Genomic DNA, 25,183 nt, shown 5'->3' with positions numbered 1-25,183 from the left:
TTTAACTTTTTTCTTTTCTCCCTAAGTGATTTGGAAAACATTTTAACGTTTCTCTGTATATATTTTCTGTGACACAGGAAGTCACTGCTGTCAACATTTGTCACTTCAAAGAAAGTTGCACTAAAAATAGACACATGCTAGAGGGGATAGTAAAGGTCTTAACTTACAGGATTGGGAGTACATGGAGTATTTTATGTCATTTTCTGCCTTTCCTGCACAAGTTTTTGTTTCCCATCCACATGATGGTTTAGTCAGCCTCCATTTGAAACTGACTCAGCCCCGTAAATTATAGCGTTTGGCACAAAGGGAAAATGATAAATGAAGAGTCAGACTAGTCCGAGCAGTTTGAATGTGCTTATCAGACGATATCTTGGAAGGTTAGTTTCTCTTTGTTAGATATAAAGATATAGTGTTAACCATTGCACAGACAGCTTACACAAAAGACGGGGGAACATGCTGAACATATGGGTGCACGTTTAAACCCTCAGGCGGCCTGGCCAATCACAATTGCCCTCTCACACATGCAGCTAACTCAGAGAGTTAAGTAAGCCTGAACGGTCCATCTTTAACTGGACTGGAGAATCCTTCAGTAGCTCTCTACCAAACAAATGTCAACATTCAGTCAAGAGGGAGCAGAGCAGGAAATATCCCTGATTAATGATTGGACCGGCTCATAAACTCAGATGGCAGATTTGCCAGCAGTTGAATACCAACTGCACTGATTCTTGATCAGACTCAGATGTGGGGACTCTGAAGCTGTGTAGGCCCAGTGGTATGAAACCCCTTCTTGGTCTCTCTCTCTCTCTCTCTCTCTCTCTCATTTCCTGTGGTGTTTCCTGCTCTTTCCCCGGCAACTGTGCTACCTCAGTCTTCGGGCTGGAAGGTAAAGCAGTGGCTTTGATTTGATGCCTGAGCAGCAGTCTTTGACTTTGCCCTCCAGCCCTCTTTTCTCCTCTGCCGTCTACTGATGTCTCAGGGGCACCTCATCTACTGACTCTCTCTCTCCTTCATCCACCCTGCCTCCACCTCTACCCCTTCGGCCGCTGTAGTCAGCCGGGCTAATGGAGCCACTTACTGCCCCTTTAAATCTTAACGGTGCTGGTTAACCCTTTATTGATGTTCGTAGACCCTCAGCTGCCTGCAGGCTGACCAGACTGTAAATCTACTACCTGTGCTTGATCAGCTGCTCGCAGGGAGGCTTTGACTGAAGGCAGGCTCGGTCATTAGACAAAAAGAAAAACCCTAACCATAACCATTTGTCAAAGATTGAACATGCAATGTGTTTTTTCTGCAATCCCTTTGTTCTGCTTTAAGGCTGTTGCCTTATGGTGCCCGCTGCCACTGGAGATGAGACATACTGAACATATTGTGGGTTGCCAATTCACAAAATGGCACAAAAGTTAAAACATTCAAAAGCATTTCACTCCACTGGTGTGCAGTTATATCTGTATCTAATTTGCATTAGCTTTAGGCATGTTTTGTTTAATTTTTCCATGAACATGCTTTTCATGACAAGCTGGCAATGATACTTTACAGCTGGATTCAACAATTGTGTCTCTCACATCAAATGGATCAGCCTCAGTGGCAATGGGTAATCTGATCACAACGTTAGGATGTATACACATTAGCTGTAATCTTGTGATTCCCATTCATCGCAGTATAAGTGAGAGTTAAATGAGAAAAATGAGGAAAGAGGGAATAAAGTGTGTGAAAGCGGTGATTGCGAGTGAACAATGACAGGCATCTAGATCATACTTCTCGGATCATTTCCCCTTCCACATTGGAGTTTATGGTTTGTAGATTCTACTGCAGTAAAAAACGTATTTTCTGAGGCAGATGTTCCCTTTTGATTGATTTCTTCTTCGCCATAGAATATCTCACAGATGCTCACAGATGCTCACTCTGTGTTCCTTGACTGTTTGTAATTCAGACATAGACTAAAGCCTTAAAACCATCAGCAGATCTCTCCCGAGGCACATAGAGCTTTATGTAGACTGGAGTGCTTGTCCAAATATCTAATAACCTATCTTTGGTCTTAAGGCTACAGCCCACCCTCATCCTGCTCATCTTTCCTTTCCCCTTGAGGTCTTCAATGGAAGGAAATGTGTTTACCCAAAGGAAATTATGCTGGGTCACATGCAATATCGCAGCTGACCACCTCTTGGTATTCATGTATCCTGAAAGTATATCCACATGACAGGTGGCCTCAACTGCGGCCCAATAAACTCCACAAGACTGCTTCTCTTCCTTTCTTCTCCCCCTTTCAATCCCGCCCTCCATTCCAAAGGCCAGCCGTGTCCTTTTACCTCAGGCGAAGTCGGTCTGATGGTCTGGGACATGTTAGCCAGCTGCCAAATGAAAGGGGATAAATCACACAAATGAAAACAAATAGAGCCAGGTCTGCTTCACTCTAATTAAAGCCGGTTCCCCTACTCTGTAAACTCCTCTGTGTTCTACATACTTGATGGTGCACCCGGAAACATGTGTTCCTCCTGAATTCCTCCAGCTCTGAAACAGAGCCATGTGTGGCTGCACAGGGGGCAGCGGTAGGACTTTCAGGGGCACTCATTTGTTTTTTTCTGTCATCAAATGTTCTACTCTGTTCATGTTCTGTAGAAACATTCTTCCCAGTATGCAGCCAAGATACCAGTGTCTACATGTACGTGCCGTTTTAGTAGTGTAAAAAGAAAACGTTGTACTGTTTGAATGCACTGCAGTGTATTTCTATGCAATTTCTTTATGAAAATGTATACTAATTTATGTTTCTGTTTCTTCTTCTCCCCCACAATCTGTTTCACATTCTCCTGCATTTGGTGATTTCACCACAAATAGGTAAGCATTTTTCTTAAATATGTATTTTTGTTATATCATTCCTCATCTGTACTGAGTTAGAATCATCTGGAACAATCCACAAAGTTCGCTTGTATGAATTATATATGCATGCACCAAAAGCCATTGCTGTGGTGGTTGCATAACTGGAGAGCCAGACTAATGAGCACTGGCTGGCTACTAACTTAATGAGATTTGGAGATGGGCCTACATGAACCTGCCTCTGCATGGCATGTGTCACTATGCTTCACTCACACTTTCTCATTTATATTGTAATGTATGTGACAGAGACAGTTTTATTCATAATGGGCCTATTCAGAGAGATGGGAATGTTAGCTGTGCTTTACGTGTGTTTGTGTGTGTGTGTGTGTGTGTGTGTGTGTGTGCGCGCGCTCCATCATAAATCAAACGCCACATTTGGAGGAGGAATAGATCAAGGCTTTTTTCCATTTTCTTATTCCATATAGCTTCATTAGTGGAGCATAAATGAAGCTATATGGATCTGGTGATAGATAAACCAGCACATTCTTATCCGTTGCCTTCTGGTCAGTCAAAAGAAAATAATCAAGTCGCCATTGTCTGAAATACTTGTCATTGCCGGGATCTGAGATTCCTCTTCAGTTTACTGTAAAGCCTAAGAGTCATTCAGTGGGAGGCAGAAGTGCCCTCCAGCAATGACGATATCTGCTCTGCCAGAATGTTTCTGTACACTACTGCACAGGGAAAACAGGAAGGCTCACTGACCCATGGACTAGTTCAATTAGCATTCGCCAATGACACCTGCTCTCACCAGCATCACATAGTGCTAGCATGATTGTGTGTGTGTCTCTGTGTGTGTGTCTTGCTGGTATTACTGCACATCTCCATTAAATATTAAAACATAAGGCTGGGAGTGCACTGGGGTAGACCTCCTGTTCCCCTCTCTCATCAAAAATAAAAGGACAGCAACTGTAAAGTATTTGGAAAACGGAAAAAGGAGAGGAAAGGAAAGAGAAAGGATTTTACAATAGCTAGAGGAAAACAGCAGGGGGAATATGGGCAAAACACTAAAAACAAGTGAATTGTTAAAATGAAAGATTAAAGTAGTTACTAAAGAAGATTGTGGAAAAATGATTAAATCGATGAGTTTGCTCAGTCCTATTTGTCCTTTAGAAGTTTGCTGTCCTCGAGCTGAGAAGCATCTGATTCATCTGCATTTTGTTGGAAGAACCCTGTTTCAGTGACAGTTAGGCTTTGCTCAAATATGTGTTTTTTGAGTTTTTTAACACCTGCTGCCAAACCGGTTGAGTTTTAACTTGAGATGTTGAGGAGAAAAGATAGATAGAGTGTAGTGAAGTGAGGGTTAAAGGTCAGAAAGTGGAGCCACCCAGCTCGTAATGGCTTTAACCTCTGACTCTCAGCCGTGTCCTGAGTCTTCCCTAATGCAGCATGACTGACAGCTCGGCAGCGCTTCACATTCTAACGTCTGTGTCTCTAGCAGACAGAGGAGGAACTTAGATTGATGTAACTTTAAACTCGAGATGAAAACAGCAACACAGAGGATCGCTCTGTAAGACATCAGCATTCTAATTTGACTTGTACCTTTGTACTTTTCCCACTATCTTATGATTTAAAATGCATTGTCACCATGATGCAAAATGCTGAAAGTTTATTTCCAGGAGGCCCCCTACTGTAGCTTGGCATTTGTGCTTCCTTGGAGCCAGCAGTCCCAGCTTTCCCTCTAATGGAACACAGGACTTCAAACGTGACTAATTGTTATCTGTTTGTTTGTTAATGTGCCTATTGTTTGGTGCTGTTGGGAACAGATGTTCCTGATGAGCTTTGTGAAGTGGCGGAGATATGCGGTAGGACGAGCCTAATCAGTAGCGCAATTATAAGTTGTGGAGTGCATCATCTGCATGAGCCGAGGAGGAAAATGAAGTTGTTGTTGTTTTTGATTTTTTTGTACAATCTGCATCTTGAGCCTTCCTTTTTTTTTTTTCACAGTTAGAGAAGTTTGACAAAGACGAGGCCGGGTTCACCAGAGGAAACATTAGGCGTAATTGATGTGGGTGTGTTAAAGAACATCTGGCCTATAGCCTGACCAGCCTGTAAAAAACTGACAGGAGAGGAAGTGGGAGAGGTGTGTTATGAGATGTGATTGAAATGAGGATGGATCTGTTGTTGAGGGATGAAGGGAGGTAACATACTCCATGACCTCTTACTTGACCCCGTGTGGTGATGCCTGAAGACCTCTATGAAGACAAGACCTCAGAGCTCAATGTGATAGATGCCTCGGGCTTCACCAGGATGGTCTGTGAACACTTATTGTGTATTATAGTGTAGGAGATGTTCTAATCATGAAGTTTCTTTTTATGCAGAAATAAATGTTTGGTAGATAAACAGTATAATCAAGTATGGAGCCCCAGATTGACATTTATGTCTGTTGCAAGACATTTCTTTTATTTTGTGTCATGGATGACCTCACATGATCCCTTTAGCTAATTGTTTAGTAAGATTAATATGTTGTAGATAAATACAGTCTTCCTCTAAAAGATGTTTTTCATGTTCACGGCAGATTGCAGACGTGATCATGCTCAGGGGAAGCAGTTTGTGTGTAGATGCCCGTAAACAGCAGATCATCCTGATTTTTTCCCCTCTGAGTCCTGTGGCCTTTGGCACACTGTGGTCTGGCATTAGGTCCCGAAGTGCAGAGGGTCTTGAGGTTAGAGCTGAACACAGTTTGGCAGTAGAGGACACAAACTCCTCTGTCACCGCTGCAGCATAGAAACTTATTAAACTGTGTGGTTAAAAAAGGAAAACATCCGGATTCATATCATCCAGATTGCACATTTCATTGGGATATTTGGACGATATTCGTGAAAAGAATAAACTCACCATGTTATACCTCAGTTCCTCCCCTTACACATGTAATGCAGCAAGGATTTAAGTTTATTCTTTTGCCAGTGTCTTTCTTGAAAATCCTTTTTCTTTTTTTGTTGCTTTCCTCCTCCCCAACCTCCCGCATCTTTAGCTTATGCTTTGTTACACCAACCCTCCATGCTCACATCCTTATCCCCTACTAACCTCTGAGAAGGAGAGTCGCAACTGCTTATAAAGGGTCTTTTACACTTTTATGCTCATGCCTACCATAGGTGTCTGCGATGTCTGCTACCATTAGATTAGATATACGGCCATCTACAAGAACTTTTACTTGGTCTGCCTAGTCTTTATTGCCTTTCCTTACATAATGGAAGAGGTCATACATTTTTTTCCTGTGTCTTGCTAGCTTTTCAATAAAAACCGTCTCCTCTCAGTAATTGTTACCAATGTGTATCAAAAAGTGAATATGAAAGAATGTAAATTCCATTCCAATTCTTTAACTTTCTCAAGAAATTAGTGCACACTTTTTTTGTTGACATTGTGACAATAAAAATGTGAAGGCTAGCCAGAACTATACATTCTTTGCTACTCTTTTGACACCTCAGTACACACGTACAATTCAGGCTTCAAATGAGGCAGAAGGTGAAGGTGCATGCTCTTCCTCTCCCTTCCCTGATTAGGGTGATAGAAAACCCAAACTGTACCTCAGCAGAGAACAAATCCAGATTCCTCCAATGAAACACAAATCTCTGCAGGCTGTCTGGAAAAGCCACACATCTAAATTACCTTTTTACTGCACAACACATTGGAGCTCGACACACTTCACACCACTTCTCTGAATGCAGAGAAGACCCTCTGCATTCTTCTCTTGTGTGTGCAGATCTGTGTGCCTCTGTGGATGTGTGGACATTGTGTGCTTGTTTTTGTTTGCATGTCTGCACAGTGTGAAGGGCTCTCTTTGTGGAGTACGATATGCTGAGTGTGTCCCTGTGTAGGAGATAAAGGCGGCAGACAGAGGCTAATGTACAGTCCTATAAACAGTAATGGATCCTGTGGGGATACAGAGCTGATATGAAACTTGTAGTCCACTCTCATGGTATATTGCCTTTAATATGGTGCTGTTGACACACTGCATAGCACATGATAGGCAAGAATGTTTAGAAGAACAGCGGGAATATGACATGACTATATTAAAAAGGCATTAGAAAAATACGACTCAGGCGCTTGGTGAGGCTCAGCACTGAGCTGTAGTCCCCTTGTCAGTACATGGAAGATCATTTTTTGATTTTAATGGTTTTAGATTATTGTAGTGTGTAGGAGATAATATGGTGATGTGATGGTGATTTTATCAGCTGTCCCCCCAGACTGCGTCATTAATCTGAGCGTACACTCTTTATTCCTCCTGTTATTAACACAATGACAGACAAACAGACAAAATACAACGCCTCCGGTAAGATCATTCCTTTTCTGTTTAATGGAGGACAATTGGTTCTTCATAGTCTCAGTGATTACAGCAAAAAAAAAAAAAAAAGTTATGATAATGTTTAGCGTAGTCAGGGACAGTGCTTGCTCGCATGACCAGATACACCATTAATCATTCTGTCGAGAATGGAGGGGGGGGCAGGGCTGGAGAAGGGCCTGTGGGGTTGTGGTTTGGTGGGGGCAGTTCGGCAAGGTGATGTGAGCTGAACCACTAGCCTGTGGAGAAGCCCCCTGCTGGCCCCCCTCCCTCCACATCCCCACCTTTATCTCCCTCCGTATCACACCATCTCCCCCCCTCCATCGCTACCACTCTCTTTCTCTCTGTCACCTTCGTCTCTCTTACCAGCCATGTTTTCATCCCCTGTATTTAGGCACTATGGTTACCCCCTGGTGTGTATCTCCTGAGCCTGACTGTCACTCACACTGCCGAGTGTTAGACCACACGTCATGTGGAGATAGGATTTATTGAATTTTGAGATGTGTGTGACAATTGGTATGTTGGTACAGTATGTACATACCGAATATTCTATATGTGGGAAGGACAATAATCCCAATGTTTTGAATAACTAGCATCATGAATCTCTTATTGATATAAATGCACTCATATAGCAATTTTGATAAATGTCCGTTTATTGCTACCTGATAGAGATGCACCACTTGCATGTCTAAAAGTAATAATAAATAATACATCTTTTCTGTATAATTCTTGAGGTATGTCTGATCTTGATACTGATTTTAGGTCATCCAGATGTATTTATTTGTCTGTCTATGTATTTGCATGCAGTAAGTTCACTCTGTAGTCAGGCTTTGTGCTTTTTTGTGATTACTGACTAATATGATCCGACAGTAACTGTCACTGTAGCAGCTCCTCGTCATAGCTGTCGAGTGAAAACCTTTCATGTTTTAAATTCAGTTCAAGGATTACATGCTCTTTAATGGGATGAGAAAAACGTACACACCCCTGATTCATGAAACCATTTCAAAACCGATTAGATAAATAAAAAAAAAACACATGGTCATCAAACTAAAAATGACTTAAAGCAAGATCAGTACAACTCATGTCTTACATGATGAGTTGTCATGTAATTACTCACACCTTCTGACAGCTAAAAACAATAAAAAGATGTATTTTTGAAATGTTTTCTTTCTCTGCTAAAACTGCTCTGAATGTCAGGTGCACTGCATGTAGCTCACACAGACATGGAAAAAAAATAACCCACTATGATCTGTGGAATCCTGATATGACCTGGAAACAGCAGTGGTCATTCCTTAACACAACCGCAGGGATAATTGGTTTTTAGGAAAACATCCTTTGGTAGATTTTCAAACGTTCTGAAAGGTTCATCCCTGTATGTGCACTCTTTGATCTGCCAGCTTGATTTCCTTGTGAAGTTTCTCAGTGTATTTGTGCGCTGGCATTAGTGTGAGCCATTCAATACATGCTCCTGGGTGAGCATGCATGTGCAGTAGGCATGTGTGTTTTTGTGTGTATTATTCAATGACTGAAGGCCAAGTGTGTGGGAGTGTATAACAGTGACATCAAGGGCTCAACATTGACAGGAACCTCAGGGAGTTGCATCAGCATGGCAGCCAGACACACCACTATCTGATGTGGCTGTCATGTCTAATTTAACCTCTGAGCCTTGCCTGATTTATAGAATTAAAGATTTAATATGCCCAATACACACCAGTAGTCAAATTTGAAAAATTACAAACATTTTTGAAAATTTAATTTCAAATTGCCCTTTTTCCTTATACTCTTTTCATCTTTCTCTCTCTGTGTCTTTTTCTTGCTCTGGTTTACTAGTGAGGTGTCTGTGTCTTGTGTATTAAACACCTGCTTTGAGAACAGAGATCAGTCGAGTGGAAAAGCCCAACAGAAGCCTTCAAGGGCTGCGGATCACAGGCAGAGTCAAATATTTGGGTATGGAATGGCGGGGAGGTGCACGGAAAAAATCTTTTCATCCATCCCCCCCAGATGAGGATTTCTGCAGCTGTCAGAATGCATCTTAGGGTTTTGGGGAACGAGTCCCGGCAGGTGACAGGGTGAGATACATGCACCAAAGAGGCTGATTACAATATCCCTCTGTTAGGCCAAGCAGCTCACCATTGTTGCCGTAAAGGGAAATATCACTGAATTTTAAGGTTCAGCTATGATGTTCTATGATATTTTTAGTTTGTGTCAGCTTTTGTATTAATGCCTGAGAGAAGACAGATAATTACTATTACACCAATCTACTGTGCAGTATAGCTGAAAACAAATTGGTTTGAAAAAACACACCAAAAAGTAATTTGAATAAATTGCTGATAGGGCACCTATGATGCCTAGGAAGTAATCCAGTTGCTTGCTCTGTATTCTTGCTGTACTTTTTTTTGTTGGCATCAATTTTACATTAATTTCAATTATACTGGTACATTTTGATCCCAAATTCACTTTAGGGTGTTTCAAAAATCTGTCAAACCACAAACCCGTTGCTGTAAAGTGTCCGGTAGATGGTTTTGTGGGAGAGCAGATGCACTCAATTTTCCTTCTGATAATATAGTGCAATTGTCTTAAATGCAGACAATTTAAAAGCACAGGTGGAACATACAACAACCAAGAACTGAATGCCACGCTGTAGAAGAATAACATGAATGTTCTCTGTTTAAGGCAGCACTTTTGACTGCATTCAGCCCAAGTGCTATTGCCCCAAAGAGTAGTTCAGGAATCCTGAAATCATATTCATAAACCTTATCAATTGGCAATAACAGTGTGGCAATATATCAGATTGTTGTGGTAATGAGAGAGCTTAACTTTACAAATAGTCATGAGTTTCAGGTTGTGACTGAAAAATGCTGACCACCGAGACAAGGAGCCAATATGATGCATATGATCTCTGTCTCGTCCGGCTTGCTGAGGTCCTGAGAACAGATTTGGCTTGAAAAAGGGTGGAAACACAGAGGGCTTTAGTAACCAATAAAATCACTTTAGGAAGAACTTGAGAACTAATCACTGGTACCATTTCCAAATATACAGCCAACTGAATGGGCTGCATCAGAATTTACAAGATCACTTCATCTTTTAAGACCTCCCTGAACTTGACAGGACTGAACTTTTGCCAAAAGAGCACTTTGGGGATCTTTCAGGAAGAGCTGCATAGATATGCTGGGAAAAGGACATCAGTTTGAAAAAGGGTGGTTGGATGCATTTAGCTCTGATTACCAAAGTGTACTGTTAAATGCTGACAAATAGAAGGCATGAAAGTGAACAATCTGCATTGCTATCCATGGAGGGACCTAATTTCAGCTGCTTGTATCTGCAGTGAAGTTCAGTATAAAACCAGGATAATTGGCTGAGTTTCTTTATGTCTGTTGCCTACTGTCATCTCTCTTCTCTAGTATTTTAGATATCTGCCACTGGGGAGTGTCAAAGAGATGAATGTGGTGGAGATGAGAAGGGGCAGACTCCACTTTTTAGACTGAAGCTATCGCTATCTGTGGCTATTTATCTGCATTTCCCTGTGGGTGACTGGGAGTGTGGCTGAGCTCGGCTCTGGCTGAGCTCCGTCCTTGGAAGTGGGTGAGCAGCGGACAGGCTGGGAGTCAGACAGATGCCCTTAGCTTACCACAGATCATTAATGCATGAGGAAGATGGAGATGGGCAGTATCCTGTTCCACTGGAGAAAAGGTCACAGGCAGTGGAGACTGCAGAGGAAAGACAACATGAGTTGAGAATGCAGGAAGATGCAAAGGGTAGAGGTAAGATAAGTAGAAGAGAGGGAGGATAGCAAACTGGACTATGAGAAAATATTGCAGAGTTTTGATGATATGTCTTTGGACACTTGCGTACTTGTGCATGTGTATGTTCAAGCATTTCACATGAGCACGAGCCCCTGCATATCTGATTTACCCTTTGGATCAATAATCACATTTACGTGGGCTTTAGAGGTGAAACTATTGACTTTATTCCAGACAAGACAGCTTTCTGATAATAAAGACATAAATAACAACATGGCTTGTTAATAGAACCACTCCATTCATATTCCCATTTATATGCTGTGGAACAGAGCCAGATCAATGGCGGCAGATGGTCCATCCAATCCAAACGCAAACCCTATTTTTCTGTTGTATCGCAGTTTATCCTTGTAGATGTCTGAGCAGTTCTTTTTAAGTCTGTACACGAGGATGGATTTTGATGGTGAAGCATAACAAAGGTGATTCCTGTGGGAAAAACACAATGAACACAGAGGGAGTTTTTCCTTAACAGTGTTCGTAAATGACATAACCATGGGAGGACTCATGGTTTGACAAAGGTGTATACATGTCTTAAAATTGCAGTAATGCTTTGGTCAAGAAAGTTCTCCAGCCTCCATAAGGTTTGGGAGTTTGCAAGAGAAAGATAAAAAACGAGGGGTCAAAATGAATGCAGTAGAGGCTCCAGAATTACTGGAAACTACACTTCCCATGATTCAACTCAAAAACATTTTCTGTTTGACCCTCTCTGCCAGTAAATGTGGACTGCACTCTCCAAGTTGAGATACCTGGGTGATGTCACTTGATTGTCATTTTCTTAATATTCATAGGCGACTTTATGCAACTATTAAATTGACTTTTGTGTGCAAATTTAAAGTCAAATGTCCCTTTAATGTTGGAGCAGTGCAGCCCCTGCAAACATGTTCCTCAGCTATCATCCACCTCTCTCCTCCTCCATCTCATGCTCCCGAGGAGAGTGACAGTGATGAACCATTTTGTGATTGCAAACAGTTCCACACAATACACACAATATCTATTATTAAAATTTTCCAATTTTCATTTTCTCATTTAATTTCGCAGAGATGAGAATTTTAAGCTGTTGGTGCAAATTTGTCTTGTGAGTGTGCACATTCCGTACCAAATGCTGGAATCCGCTCTGTTCAAGCGTGGCTGTGTAAATGGCTGTTGTGACTGGGAGGCCGGGATGTTGTGGCTGGCTGTGCCTGTTTCTCCGCAGCCAGACTCTGTGTGTCCATGGGGGGGGGGCACAGCTTCCTCTCTGTTGCTGGATGGTAGAGGTAACGCGAGGGGTAGAGCAGAGGTACAGGGCGGGGAGGGTGGTGGTGGAGGTGGGGAGGACACATACTTGCTCTTCATTGCCCCTCCATTATATGTGGTTGACCTATTTCAGGCAGTGAGCGGCAGAGGAGGGGAGAGAGCTGGGAGGGGTACAGAGCAAAATCACAGGCTGACAGAAGTCCCCTGGTGAGTGGAGCTGGGTGTGTGATTCCCTAATGCAGTCACCCCCCACACTCGCACAAAACAAACACATGCACACTTAACTGCCCTCCATCCCACCAAGTGTTTTTTCCTCTTAACACAGCCATTAACAGGTGTGAGGTCTGTGTGTCCTTGTGTACGTGATTATGTGTCCATGTACACGCATGTGAAACGCATGCAAGGAAGTTTGTGTGTTTCTCTGAGTCAATGTGGCGATATTGCGTTTAGACCATTATATATATATATATATATATATACATATATATATATATATATATATATGTATACCGTAATTTCCGGACTACTGAGTGCACCTGAATATAAGCCGCACCCACTAAATTTAAGAAGAAAAAAAAATTCGTACATATATAGGCCGCACTTGTCTATAAGCCGCAAGTGTCCACGTTGTAACATGAGATATTTACACAGAAAGATTTTTTAATTTAAATTAAATAAATGCTTTTTTTCCGAACAGTGCCTGTAACACAGCAGTAAAACGGCAGTAACACGGCTGGTTAAAAAAATAAAAAATACCGCAGCCTACCAGAAAAGTCACTGACCGCTATCTTCATCTTCCTCCTGCGCACTAAAACCACTGAAGTCGTCTTCTTCAGTGTGTTTTCCATGATGAGGGTGTATGCATGAAGCGCAAAATAACTGTTCAAAACCCAATCAAACTAGCGTCTTCCTTGGCGCATTATCTCTTCCATCTGTCTGTCTCACTCTTGCGCTTCCCGCTAGAGCGCCCCCTGGAGGCCGTTAGCCCGTAAAAATCTATAAATTAGCCGCATCATTGTTTAGGCCGCAGGGTTCAAAGCGTGTGAAAAAAGTAGCGGCTTATAGTCCGGAAATTACGGTATATATATATGTATAATCCCCCCATACTGTAGGAGAATTGAAGGCCATAGCAAATGATTTATATCATTTTCATATTATCCAACACTTCATTGAGCTCTTGTGTGCCCTGCATGGAAGCATTTGCATTTATTATGTATTTCCTCTCATTGATTCAGGTTTTATCCTTTGTCACTTGTCTGTTTGTGCGAATGTATTTGAGTCACACGGGGACAACTCTAAATACAAACATGAATGTACCCAAAATGTAATAAGAACATGTCAGGCTCTGATCACTCATTCTGACTTGGTTGGGGATGCGTGGGACCACATATGAAGAACTGCCTCATCTTTGCAGTATTTGCACGGCAAGACAAAGCTCCCACACACAAAAACAAAAGTCTTCACCGGAGGCGAGTTTCCATCTTGTTTCTTATTTCTCTCTCTCTCTCTCTCTCTCTCTCTCGCTCGGCATCGCTGTGATTTGTAACAGCATACTTTTTTGTTTTTTCCTTTGGTTTTTGAGGGTTTTTAAACCAGCACACAGATTTTCTCCCTCCAGAAGAAAATAAAAATGTCAGCATGGCAGCAGATGTGATCATAAGTGGTCACTCAACATATATTTGAGATGCACTCTGGTTCTAGGTGTGACCTGTCGTCTATCTCAGCCGGATATAGAAAAAGTCCGGATATATCTGATGTTCTGATACCATGTCTGAACAGGGTCACAGTGACAATATCTGTGTTAATGTGTGTGTGTGTGTGTAGACCTTCATATGTCCACTTTTGTCGGTGTTTATTATACCATAAAGAAGCAGCAGAATTACCGGACATTTGTCAATAGAGCCTTTTTCTGGAAGCTCCCCTCCATATAACCACAAATGATGGGAGCCAGAGTGAAGGCAGTGATATCAGTGAGAAGCGGCCATTTGGCTTAGCAAGGATGCAATTGATCATCTAAGCTGGCAATGGTGTAGTGCACTGTATAATAGACAATGTGAATATGACACCCTATCAAATGTGTAATAGCAACTATGTTGTCATTCCTGTGCAAACCAATATTACAAGGAAAAGGAACTGTGTGAAATGGGCTGAGACAACAGCTTTTTTGTTGGTCTTATTGAAGCCAGCATAAGCCTGATGATTTGCCGAGTCCAGCACACATACAGTATTTTGACAGGACGAAGGGGCTTTGCCACTTAAGCCACCATGTACATCCCTCCTCAAGCCTTGTTAGCAGGTAGAGTCAGGTTGCACACCAAGACAACAAAGCCACCGCTCTTCTGCAATTATACGTGTACCTACTGTGGCATGCGGCAACCAGTATGTTGCAGTTCCCTTGAATGCTTACAGAGCCATTTTCATTTTAAGCACAAGCCCATTAAGCATCCTGGTAGTCTTGAATAAACATGCATTAACAAACAGTAGTGGCATTGAAATACAAGCCACCACAAAACTACAGTGAGGCAGCCAAACATGTTGCAATTCCTGCTAAATTCCTGTGCAGCCCTTTCCTTTTTCTTTTTCCTTTCAGTGAGCTCAGCAAATATGCCATATATAGAGAAATACGCCTAAAGTATCCTCATACAAGAGAAATATTCTGAAAGGCACTAAGCCTTATGTGAAAAAACAAGTTTGTCGCAGTTGCGAGGATGCAAGCCCAATGAGATGTGTTTTTATAATTGTTAATGTGAGCTGAATATCAAGTGTTCTTGGGAATGCAGATTCAATATGAGGGGCTGCATTAATTATTGTTTTAATTCATGGGGAAATATGTCTGTAGCTGAACCAGCTTAGCCCACTGCATGTGTGCAACTGTGACGACTGTTCACTGAGATGTAAGGCAGCACCAAGAAAGCGTTACAATGAGTTTACAGTGCCAAAATCCGTAGGAATACATATAAATAGCCCAAGATGAAGACGGAGATCAGCTTTTATGGTAATATGATAATAGCAGCCGTTGTAGATACAACAGTCAGGACAAAAAACACTGTTTAAGTAGGGCAGTAAAATCAGATGGTGTTTTATTGTGAAAGACCATCTGATTTGATAGAGACAGCTGTCAGAGTTTGTTGAACAGTCTGTTGAGAAAATCTGATAACTGATCAGCTGGTCAGGGTGCTTTTGACAACGAGGCTTGTTAGAACCCACCACAACACCAGCTTCATGTGTGTTTTTGTTACAGTGAATTGCTACAGTATTCTCAACAGAATCACTGTCGTATTTTTTCAGCCCCATCCAATGCTCTCTACACAGTTAGTAAAGAATTAGCATGTTGTACAACAGCGAGCTTGTGTAACAGTATTAAGATTTTAACAGCATTACAGCCATATCTAACACTTAAGCTGTTGGGCTCAAAGCAGCATAATAAATTGCTGGAAAAGGGGATAGAGTTTGTGTTTTGTGTGTATTGGTGTGTCTGCTGTGCCACATGCTTCTGTGTATGTGTGTGTGTGTGTGTGTGTGTGTGTATGTCATAACCCTCAGGGCCAGATATAGAGTCATGTCTATTAGCTGGCTATTGCGACTGGGGTCTTGTTTTTATTATCAGCATCATAACGGCAGTGTGAGTGTGTGTGTTGTGTGTGTGCGTGTGTGTGTGTGTGTGTGTATGTGTGCCCTTTAATATATCACCTCCTGCTCTCCCTCCACTGATCCTGGGGCTAAGATTTATGATTCTGCATTACATCTGCCTTGTCACATTAATTCATCCATCACACACAGACACATGTACGTACACCCAAACACTCCCGCCACACACACACACCTACAGTTACACCATCAAAGCCTGCATTAGGGCATACACCCATGTTTGGTGTATTATGGCATACAGTAAATCCTGATCTTCTCATTTTCTATCCCGTCAGAGGTCTTTAGTAGATGGCTGCCGGTACCTTTATTCAGCTTGGCAGCTGAACTGGTGAAATGGGAGAGGATGCAGTTCTAGAAAGGGAATATTTAAAGAAAAAGGAGAAATTCTCTCTTGTCTTTTCATGATTTCTTACCCTGTGATTTGATGACGAGAATGCAATTTAGTAGGTTGATGTGTGTACGGAGTTTGTGTACGTATGTATGTATGTATGTATGTGTGTGTGTCTCAGGGGAATAAGCAGGCAACCAGATTCAGTGACAGACATGGAGAATAGACTGTGCTCTGGGGACTATGTCTCACACATTCTGACACACTTCCAGTCTGTAGTGTCCTTCAGATTGAGTGCTGCCAGGGATTTTTTTGTGAGAGGAGGATAGGACTTTTGAGTGCTCCAGGATATATATTTGTGAGGTGTGCCCGTGTGAAGTGTGTGTACAAGTGTGGGGGGTGGTGCATACTCTTCTACGTAATGTCATTCTTGTATTGAGAACATGAAGGAATAATGAATGGATAAGTGCCTTGGTCCTGGGCTCCTGCCTCTTTTGGTGCCACTACTTTTTGCGTCTAAAATAACGGTCCGCCTAATTTAAAAGACATTTGGTTAAAGGCAGGGTCTTTCTATGAATGGCTGTTTCCGCTATGTTATATGTTGCATTAAATGTAGGTCATGATGACTGGAAAAAAAGAACCATCGGTATGTTTGCTCTGTGGTTGCCATACGGTACAGTGGAGGAGCAATGCAAATGAAGCAGAATTACATTGCACATAGCACACCAAGCGGGTTATAGTCAGAATTCAGACGACAGGTTGGTAGGTGATCACTGCCTTCAAGGATATGTTCACACAGAAACCGTACAGCAAGTCAATGCTAGATGACACATGACCATGAACATGTTAACAATGAGAACCATTCCCTCTAACCTTTTACATGTATTTTAGTTTTACATTGGAAATTCTTGTGTATTACTATATTTAGCATGTTACTTTTTTGCCGTAAACCTGTTTTAAACCTGATTAGTAACTACAGCCCTTAGATTAATGTAGCAGAGTCTAAGGAATAATATACAATTGGATGTACACAATAGAAATACTTAAGGAAACCAAACTTGTACTGCACTTTATACCTCTGCAGCTTTGTTAAAGTAAGGCTGATGAAGCAGACTGGCAGATTTCTATTCAGGGTTTTAAGTTGACTCAGAAATTCAATTAGTTATTGTTCATTTATCTTTGATACTTAGCCCTTCTCCAGTTTACAAAGTGTTTGCATTGGTGGTGAATGACCTCTTTCCCATTGTGTTCCTTTGTCTCTTTCAGTGTTGGTGCAATTTAGACATTGCAGTATAAAATGTTTTTCAGTACAGCTCTCACGCTACAAGCAGGTGTGCTGGTAAACCATTTTTAGTTTTTGTTTCACCATATAATGCTCCCTCCTAGATTCTTTGTGCCGTGTGTCTCCCCAGGAGACCTGATTTTGATGTAAGGGAAACTTTCTCAGGCAGTGTCTTTTTTGGGACAGTATATTGTGATGTTATGTTAAAATATATGAATGCTACAGTTGTAATTATTGTACAGACACTAGTTGGCATTCACAATTAATTTTCTAAGGTTTACTCTGTTGGTTTTGCATTGATGTAGTTTTTTTATGATCTTAGTTTTTGATGAGATGATCCTACGTTCCCATTGTCATCTTTCTGTTTGTATGTTTTGCATCCTGATCCTTTGCCCTTTCACTGATGGCAGAATGGGGCTGCCCGCTGCTCTGGGCCAATTAGCCGAAGTAGAGGCGTCGCATCAAGCTATTGGGCACAGTGAGGGGTCAGAGAGTGCGACACGTCTCCTCTGACAAGAACCGCTCCACTTCACAGCCCACCAGTCGGTATGGGGTAGGGTGATGGCCCTGTCTGGCTTTGGGCACCCAGGGGTGTGACATGTGACAAGTGAATGGGCATGCCAGTTTGTGCTAAAAGGACCAGTCGTTATGACTGCAAGTGAAGTCAAGCAAGAGGCTTGCGTATGCAATGGATGCTTTAAAACTGTTGTAAAGTGCTTGTGCATCAGTGAATGTGTGTGTTTGGCAGGCAGTGGGTGGGCAGGGAGGCACAGGAGCATGACACATATTCATATTGACACCTGTCATTGACGCCTTGAAGCATAAAAACTAAAAAGACAGAACCTGCATGAAGTTAATTGGGGTTTTCAATTGGACTGTCTCTTTTTGAAACCCTGTTCTATCCCTTTAGAAGGTGTTGGGCTGGACCCCCCACTCCTTCCTTACAGCACTCTCCCTCCCTTGTCTCTCACGCGGACTCTACTCTGAGAGCGATGTCTGTGCAGTACCGCACCGCACTGTAAATTAGTCCCGGGTGGTGACATGGTGCTTGCTGGGTAATTTGGACAATGGGGCGTTTGACAGCTCACCCATCACAGCTACAGCGCCCCAGGGAGCCACTACTCCTCCTGAGCTTTTCTCTCTCTCTCCTTGCGCTCCCCTCTCCTCCCTCGGTGCTGATGGAGTGACTCTCTAAGTAGCAGCATCATTCTCCAATCAACCACCAAAATGGCTTTTCATCCAGGAGGGAGCAAATGGGGGGAGGAGAGGGGAGGGGAGAGGGTGGGAATATACAGTGCTGAGAGAATGTTGAAAAACCATAGCTGTCTGAAGAGTGAGCAGAAAAATATTTAGAGAAATGGCAGAAAAACAGAGCTTGTGAGATTGTGATGTATGTGGATAAGAGTGATAAAATAACAAGATCCCCAAATGAGAATGAATAGAAGTATAAATAGATGAAAGATTTTATTTGGCCATGCATTAAAAAGCTTTCAGTTAATAGCTACTTTAAGGTTATACAAATAACCAGTGCACACCATAAACACATTCTCAGTGTAAAATATTACATTTAAAAACAGCTAGATGCTTTGTAATTGCCAGTGATAATTACTGGTTTGTGCATCAAAGCAATGTGACCTTTGCTTGTCAGAGATGAAAGAACTGCATTGATCTTCACACCTACATTTCAAATGTCTTGCTTTTATAAATTGTCTGTTCAACTGTGTAAGTTGAACAGACAGTGTTGAGTTAAATCCCTTTATCAGAAAACAGGTGAAAATTGGATTAAAAAAAAAAAAAAAATCTGGTTGTAGATCTAGTTTTAAAAATGCCATATCCAGTGTGAACACTTTTTCATGTATTGATAGATATTTTACTCAGATGGAATTGCTACATTTTCTGCAGCTCATTTCCATTTTCTCCCTTTTCCCATTTTCTCCCCTATTTCGTGAAGAATGAAGAAATGTCCAACCAATCTTTATTTGCAGGAGGACCTTTATTAGCGGGTCAAACTATTTACTCTTCCACCACGAAACATAACATTTAGATACATGATGACATAAAGTCTGGATGAAAATCAATTTAAACTTTTAAAGTATAGGGGGATGGGGTTTGTAAAGAAAAAGATTGGTAAAGAAAATTTAAATAATCTAGCCTTGATTATCATGATGCTTTGACCTTGCCTTTCCTGGTGCTGTGATGTGACTGGACAGACAGCGGCCAAGGCCTAGCATGACCCTGGCAACCACCAGCTGCCTCCTGCCAGAGTACAGCCAGAGAGGACCAAATGAAGGTCAGGGATAAGCACCAGGGAGAACATGAAAACACCCCCGATGTGAAAGACATGACTGGCAGTGCAAAGGCAGGAAGAGACAAATGGTACTCTGCTTTGAAAGTGATTACACAACTTAGTAACTGCTTTCGCTTTATGTTATTTCACATGAGATTCTCGTCTTTTCTGTCCATTTCATAACCATAACCGAGGTGGATTAAAGGGAGAGGGAACAACATAGTTTATGAATGTCTGTTAATGTCTGTTTCTTTGTAGCTCCCAAAGGCTTATCTCCAGGTCCACTCCTCCTTAATACAACTGTTTTCTTTTCAGCTGTGTGTTTGCACTGGTGCACCGCTGGGGCTAGATCAATTTGTGCAGATTAATTTTTCCAATTACATCACAAACTCTGGTAAAGATAAGACCCATGAATTGGAGCACTCCATAATACCCTGATTGAATCATTCATTTGGTTTATTTGGTGGCTTTAGTGTGCATGGACCCTCCCCAGGTCATTGTGATTCTGGCCTGCAATGGAATGAACCTGAGCTGTCAGCTGATAGGGAAGTTAATACTGGACCCACCTGACATTTAACTTTAAGGAATGTCTTGTTATTTTTTGTTGTTTTTTTTTTTTTACTTCTCCTCTCCTGCTAGGTTGTGCGGTGGAAGGATTCCCCTGAGATGAAATATGAGCATGCTTAGCAAGCCCCAGCAGAGAGGCTCAGATAGGACAGGGCGAGGGAGGGGTCACTGGCCCCGAACTGTAATCAATAAATACCTGCTGCAGCCAAGCGTTAGATGGGGCCTCGTAGACAATGTGTGTAGACACATTAGTGTATGTGAAGCACTTGCCTGGAAAAAGACATTAGAGTGGAAAGAAGCATGTGCTCATTTTGCCCGTTTCTCATTGAGCTTCTAACGAATTCTGCTTTTAAAACAACAGCTATACATATTGATTTAAATCAATGGGATATGTGGGTCCAATACTAACAAGTATTGACTAAAAGGAGTCGTTACCATTGATTAATGTTCACTCAATATAATGGGTAGGTGTGCTCAAAGCACATTTATAGTCAGATCTGATTGACAGTCTATTTATCCTGCTTCAATTGACATGACAGCTGAGTGGTTTATTATTCTGCTTGACCACTCAGCTGCAAACCACATCTTGTCCTTCCCCATTGCGGCATAGCAAAACAGTGCCTAGTAAAACTCCATGTCGTCCACCTATCTAACCAACCACTTAGCAATCTTTTTCTCTAGCTTGAGCAGGGATGTATATATGAATGATGAAAAGGATGACTGGAAAGAAAAGCAAAAGGGAGGCGGTAAAAGGGAAGTAGAGGAAGGCGAAGCGGACAAATAAGAATGAAGAGGGAGAAGATTTATGCTAGTGTTCACCCTTGTTCAGCTTGAGTCTCCCCTGATTGAAGGGAAACATTGGCCCCACTGATACAGTGCTTTTCTTTGGACAATAAATCTGTGTGAGTACAGATAGAATAAAGAGAGCTTATCTTACACAGTGGTGTCAGAGCCCAGCATTGAAAAGCTGTTATCTCAGGCGCTCATATACAATATATGATATAAGGAATACAGTCTTACAAATATTCAGCATATGTGTACAATATAGAGAGACAGGTGATAGATCCACTATGGAACTTTATTTACATTCACCATACAGACACTTCACAACTGTCTCTATACCTAGCTTCGTACCTTTATAGACACAGTCACAAAGAACCCAATCATAGGCGATGAAAAGAAATACATTTTACATTTAGAATAGTTAATCAAATATCATTAGTAATGTAAACTGTGGTGAAACTGATTATGTCATGTAAGCATATGAAGTGTTTGAAAGTAGTTCAAAGTTAAAAGTATTGCAAAAATTATCTGATCGTCTGCTTTACCCTGTGTGTCATAGCAGATAGTAGTAGCATACCTTCCAGTGTGCCTTCAATGTTTCCAACATGTGAAAGGTTTTAGAAGTACCTTCAAACTGTAATGCTTTATATTTGGATACATTTATATGATTTCCCCCTGTGATCTGGATATTGGACCCTATCTCTAACAGCATGCTGTAGAGGGACGGATGCTGCTGATGACTCACAGTACATGACAAATGCCTGTGCGCTCTGCCTTGAAATGCTGTTTTTTGAACATCTTTCATGAAAAATTGACTTTGACGTCAACATGTAAAATTGCCTGGGCATTTATGGTCTGAAGTGCTTTTGTGAACAGGAGATAGAGGAGCAGCTGAAGCCCACGACAAAGTTACAGCAGCCTGGACAGTGACTCATGTCTAATGTGTTGTGGATGTCCTGCCATCGGTTTGCACGGTCCTCAGCCTTACACACCTCATTAATGTGACTAAGGTATTGATGATACAGTAATAGTGGTATACTGATTGCAGAGGTGAGGTGTAATAATGCTTTAGGGGATATTACTGTACCTCAGAGGTGTACGTGAACTGCATTTGCTGAATGATGATTCTTTATATTGCCAGCCATTGCTCATTTCTAATGGAAGCTATTGATGTTTTCTAATCATTAGGCCCCTGTTGTGTCTAAGATTCAGTGAGATGATGGTCACCCAGACAACATTAAAACAAAATACTGTCAATACAAACTTGCAGAAGAAATGAAGAGCATGGGAAACTTGGACTTGGCTAATTGGACAGGTCATTTGGGTCTTGGCTAGCTGTTTACCATATACTGAATAAACCAAACTGCTGCAGGGCGGACATTATAACCTTATAGGCTACATCTTTGTGAATATCTGTTTGTTTGTGTCTGGTGTGGGTGTTGTGCACAGTTTATGCATTTATGTAACACAGATTTTTTAGCTCAAAATGGGCCTCTTCGTGCATATTGCTTTTGGAACTTAGTTAATGTTTTATCTGTGAGACTGCACTTTAATGTGTAGCAGTGCCAGTGTTATGGTTTGACTTTGATTTGCTCATGTCCAAAATGTAATCATCTCTTAATATTGCTCCACTCCCACAGTTATTGGAGTCATTTCAAGCCAATGAGGCACTGGCTGCCAAGACCCTCTCATACCTCTCATCACTGCCACCTGCTAAGCTTGGATTAATTTGATTAATGCTTATCCTTCTTTTAAAGGGGTTTTATCAGACCATTTTGCCCTCCACCTGATGAATTCATAGACAGTGGAAGAAGGCAAATTTCAGTCATGCATTAACTTTATTTTGAGGGCAATATGCAACTCATTTATCCTCAAAACTTTTTGTAGGGATGTGAAACTGATCTAAAATTCGACTAATATTCAATTTAAGTATTAAAATATTCACTAATAAGGCTTACAATATGAATTTGGAAAACACACCCAATTACAGAGCACAATACAATTTGAATAAAAGTGCTGTGAGGACATATTTCATTAAATTTTAAACACCCAATATGGAGGCATTTTAGAAATTTTTGGATTAAAATCAAGCAGCAGAATTACAAACGCTTGGAAAAATCCATATTGCATATCAAACAGTGCAGACATGCCATTAATGTTTCTATTAAAGGGACATGACACTTAAAAGAGAGGGACATTTTCGTAATGCATATTTGATCTGTGGAAGTATGGTAAAATGGTCTGCACTTGAGTTGCGTGTTAGGTTTGTGATTATATACACTGCAACTGTGCATATGCGTAAAGATTGCATCATTTGTACACACTGATGCTGAATCCTCTAAACTATTTTGTCATGAACTTTCTTCTCATTGCATATGAATGGAAGCAGTAAAAGGGGGATCCAGAAAAAAGCAATGTTTCTGTTTGAGCTTCTTGTTGCTCTCAGTATTCTGTTCACCAGGGAGGGAGGTGCTGGGTGTTGGGTGTTGGGTTTTGGGGGGGGGGGGGACAGCATGATTGGTAAGAGTCGGGGTCTTTCATTTTGTCATGTGGTGTCTTTTTTCATTTCTTGGCTGATTTTTCACTGGAGGGCTAGTTCCATTCACTTGAATTTATTATTTCTTGCACTGAGGAAGTTGATGAATTCGAATATCTGTGAGCGAGTTTGTGTGTGCCTCCGTGCACATTAATGCTTGCGCGGGTGTATGCGTGTGAGCATATAAGGCGAGCGCCTCTCCCTGTGTAAGGCAGCGACGCTTTCATGGCTGTTTCAGATCTCTCTACCTCACAGTTCGACAGAGCGAGGGAGCCAGGAGGGAGAGAGAGATAGAGAGATAATGGGAATGGAGGGTGAAAGAAGGCTAACACAGTCTTTAATGAGTTTCCTTGGCTCTCTTTGCCTGTTTCTGGGTCAGGGTCCCCTGGCTTAGGATGTGGGTGGACTCAGGACTATGGAGCAGAAAAGAACAGACCAAGCCAAGGTCTGCTGAAATAGGCTTCAACATTAAAGAGTCATCACCTACATGAAGACAAAAAGGATGAAAAGCTGGACCGTGTTTCAAAGTTTTTTTTTCTTGTTTAGGCTGCAAAAGATGAAAGTTGATCAAAACACTTAATGATCTTGTTCTAGCTCTTTATTGCACCCACACAAACTCAAACTGTTGTAATGCAGTTTCTCTTAAATGTCAGAAGTCACCTGAAGCTTTATTGCCTCCACTCAATTAGCAGCAGATTATGAGCCAAGGAAAAGAGTGAAGCAAGTTGAAACTGCTTTTCTAATCAAAAGCAGTCACACATTCAAAAACATGTTAAAAAAGCATAACCCCTACGCACCCACACATTTATCCACACAAACACTTTCATTACAGTACTCAGACAAACCCCTCCTCCCGCTTAGTGAGGGTGGCTTTGGTCATTTTCTGATTGGCTCCCCCTGCCCTTTCATTTCCTAGCAATCAACTTCAATCTATGGCAGGTATGGAGGGAGAGATAACATTTGAGAGACATCGCGGGGAGATATCTGCTCAGCCGAGACGTTATTTAGTGCTTCCAAAGCATCCAGGAGGCAACCTCTGTCAGACAACAAGGCTCCAGCGTGTCCACACAGGACAGAGAGGCGGGTAGACAGAAGGACATGGAAGAATTACTGATGGGCTGATAAACTCTTTTGTTATCCGAACAGTCTGCCTTCCTGTTTCTGTGCTCCTGCGCTATGTTTCTGTCTGTCTGCTAAACTACATTTCGATGTCTCAATCTATGTCTGTCTGGCAGAGTTACTTTCAACGTCTCTCTCTGCTCTCCCTCTCTCTCTCACCTTCTGTTTCCCACTGTATCTCTGTCTCTATTACTCTGCCTTCTTTCTTTCACACTTGTGAATAATTGATGTCTACCGGTTCGATGGTAAGAATAGAACAGTTCTGGAGGTGACAAATGGGGTGGCGAATAGGCTTCATCCTCCTCTCTTCAAAGAGTTAGAAAGTTAGCCGTGCTCGCTCATGGGTGCGTGTGCCCATATGTTTGTGTGCTTGCGATGTTTTGTGGCACTGTGAGCATTTGTTCATGTTTGTGTGTGAGCGTGTGCATGTACACATGCAGTTGTGTGTAT

At 41.7% G+C, this 25,183-nt stretch overlaps 1 protein-coding gene across 1 annotated transcript in view; it reads left to right on the top strand.

The window, feature by feature from the left end:
• unc5cb (unc-5 netrin receptor Cb) overlaps window positions 1-25,183 on the top strand; it is a 106,137-nt gene that overhangs the window by 32,757 nt on the left and 48,197 nt on the right. The window lies entirely within an intron of this gene.

The sequence above is a fragment of the Pempheris klunzingeri genome, chromosome 19, assembly GCF_042242105.1.
Source record: "Pempheris klunzingeri isolate RE-2024b chromosome 19, fPemKlu1.hap1, whole genome shotgun sequence".
NCBI lineage: Eukaryota > Metazoa > Chordata > Actinopteri > Acropomatiformes > Pempheridae > Pempheris > Pempheris klunzingeri.
Note: the sequence above shows the minus strand (reverse complement) of the source record. Positions and strands in the feature narration are given on the sequence as shown.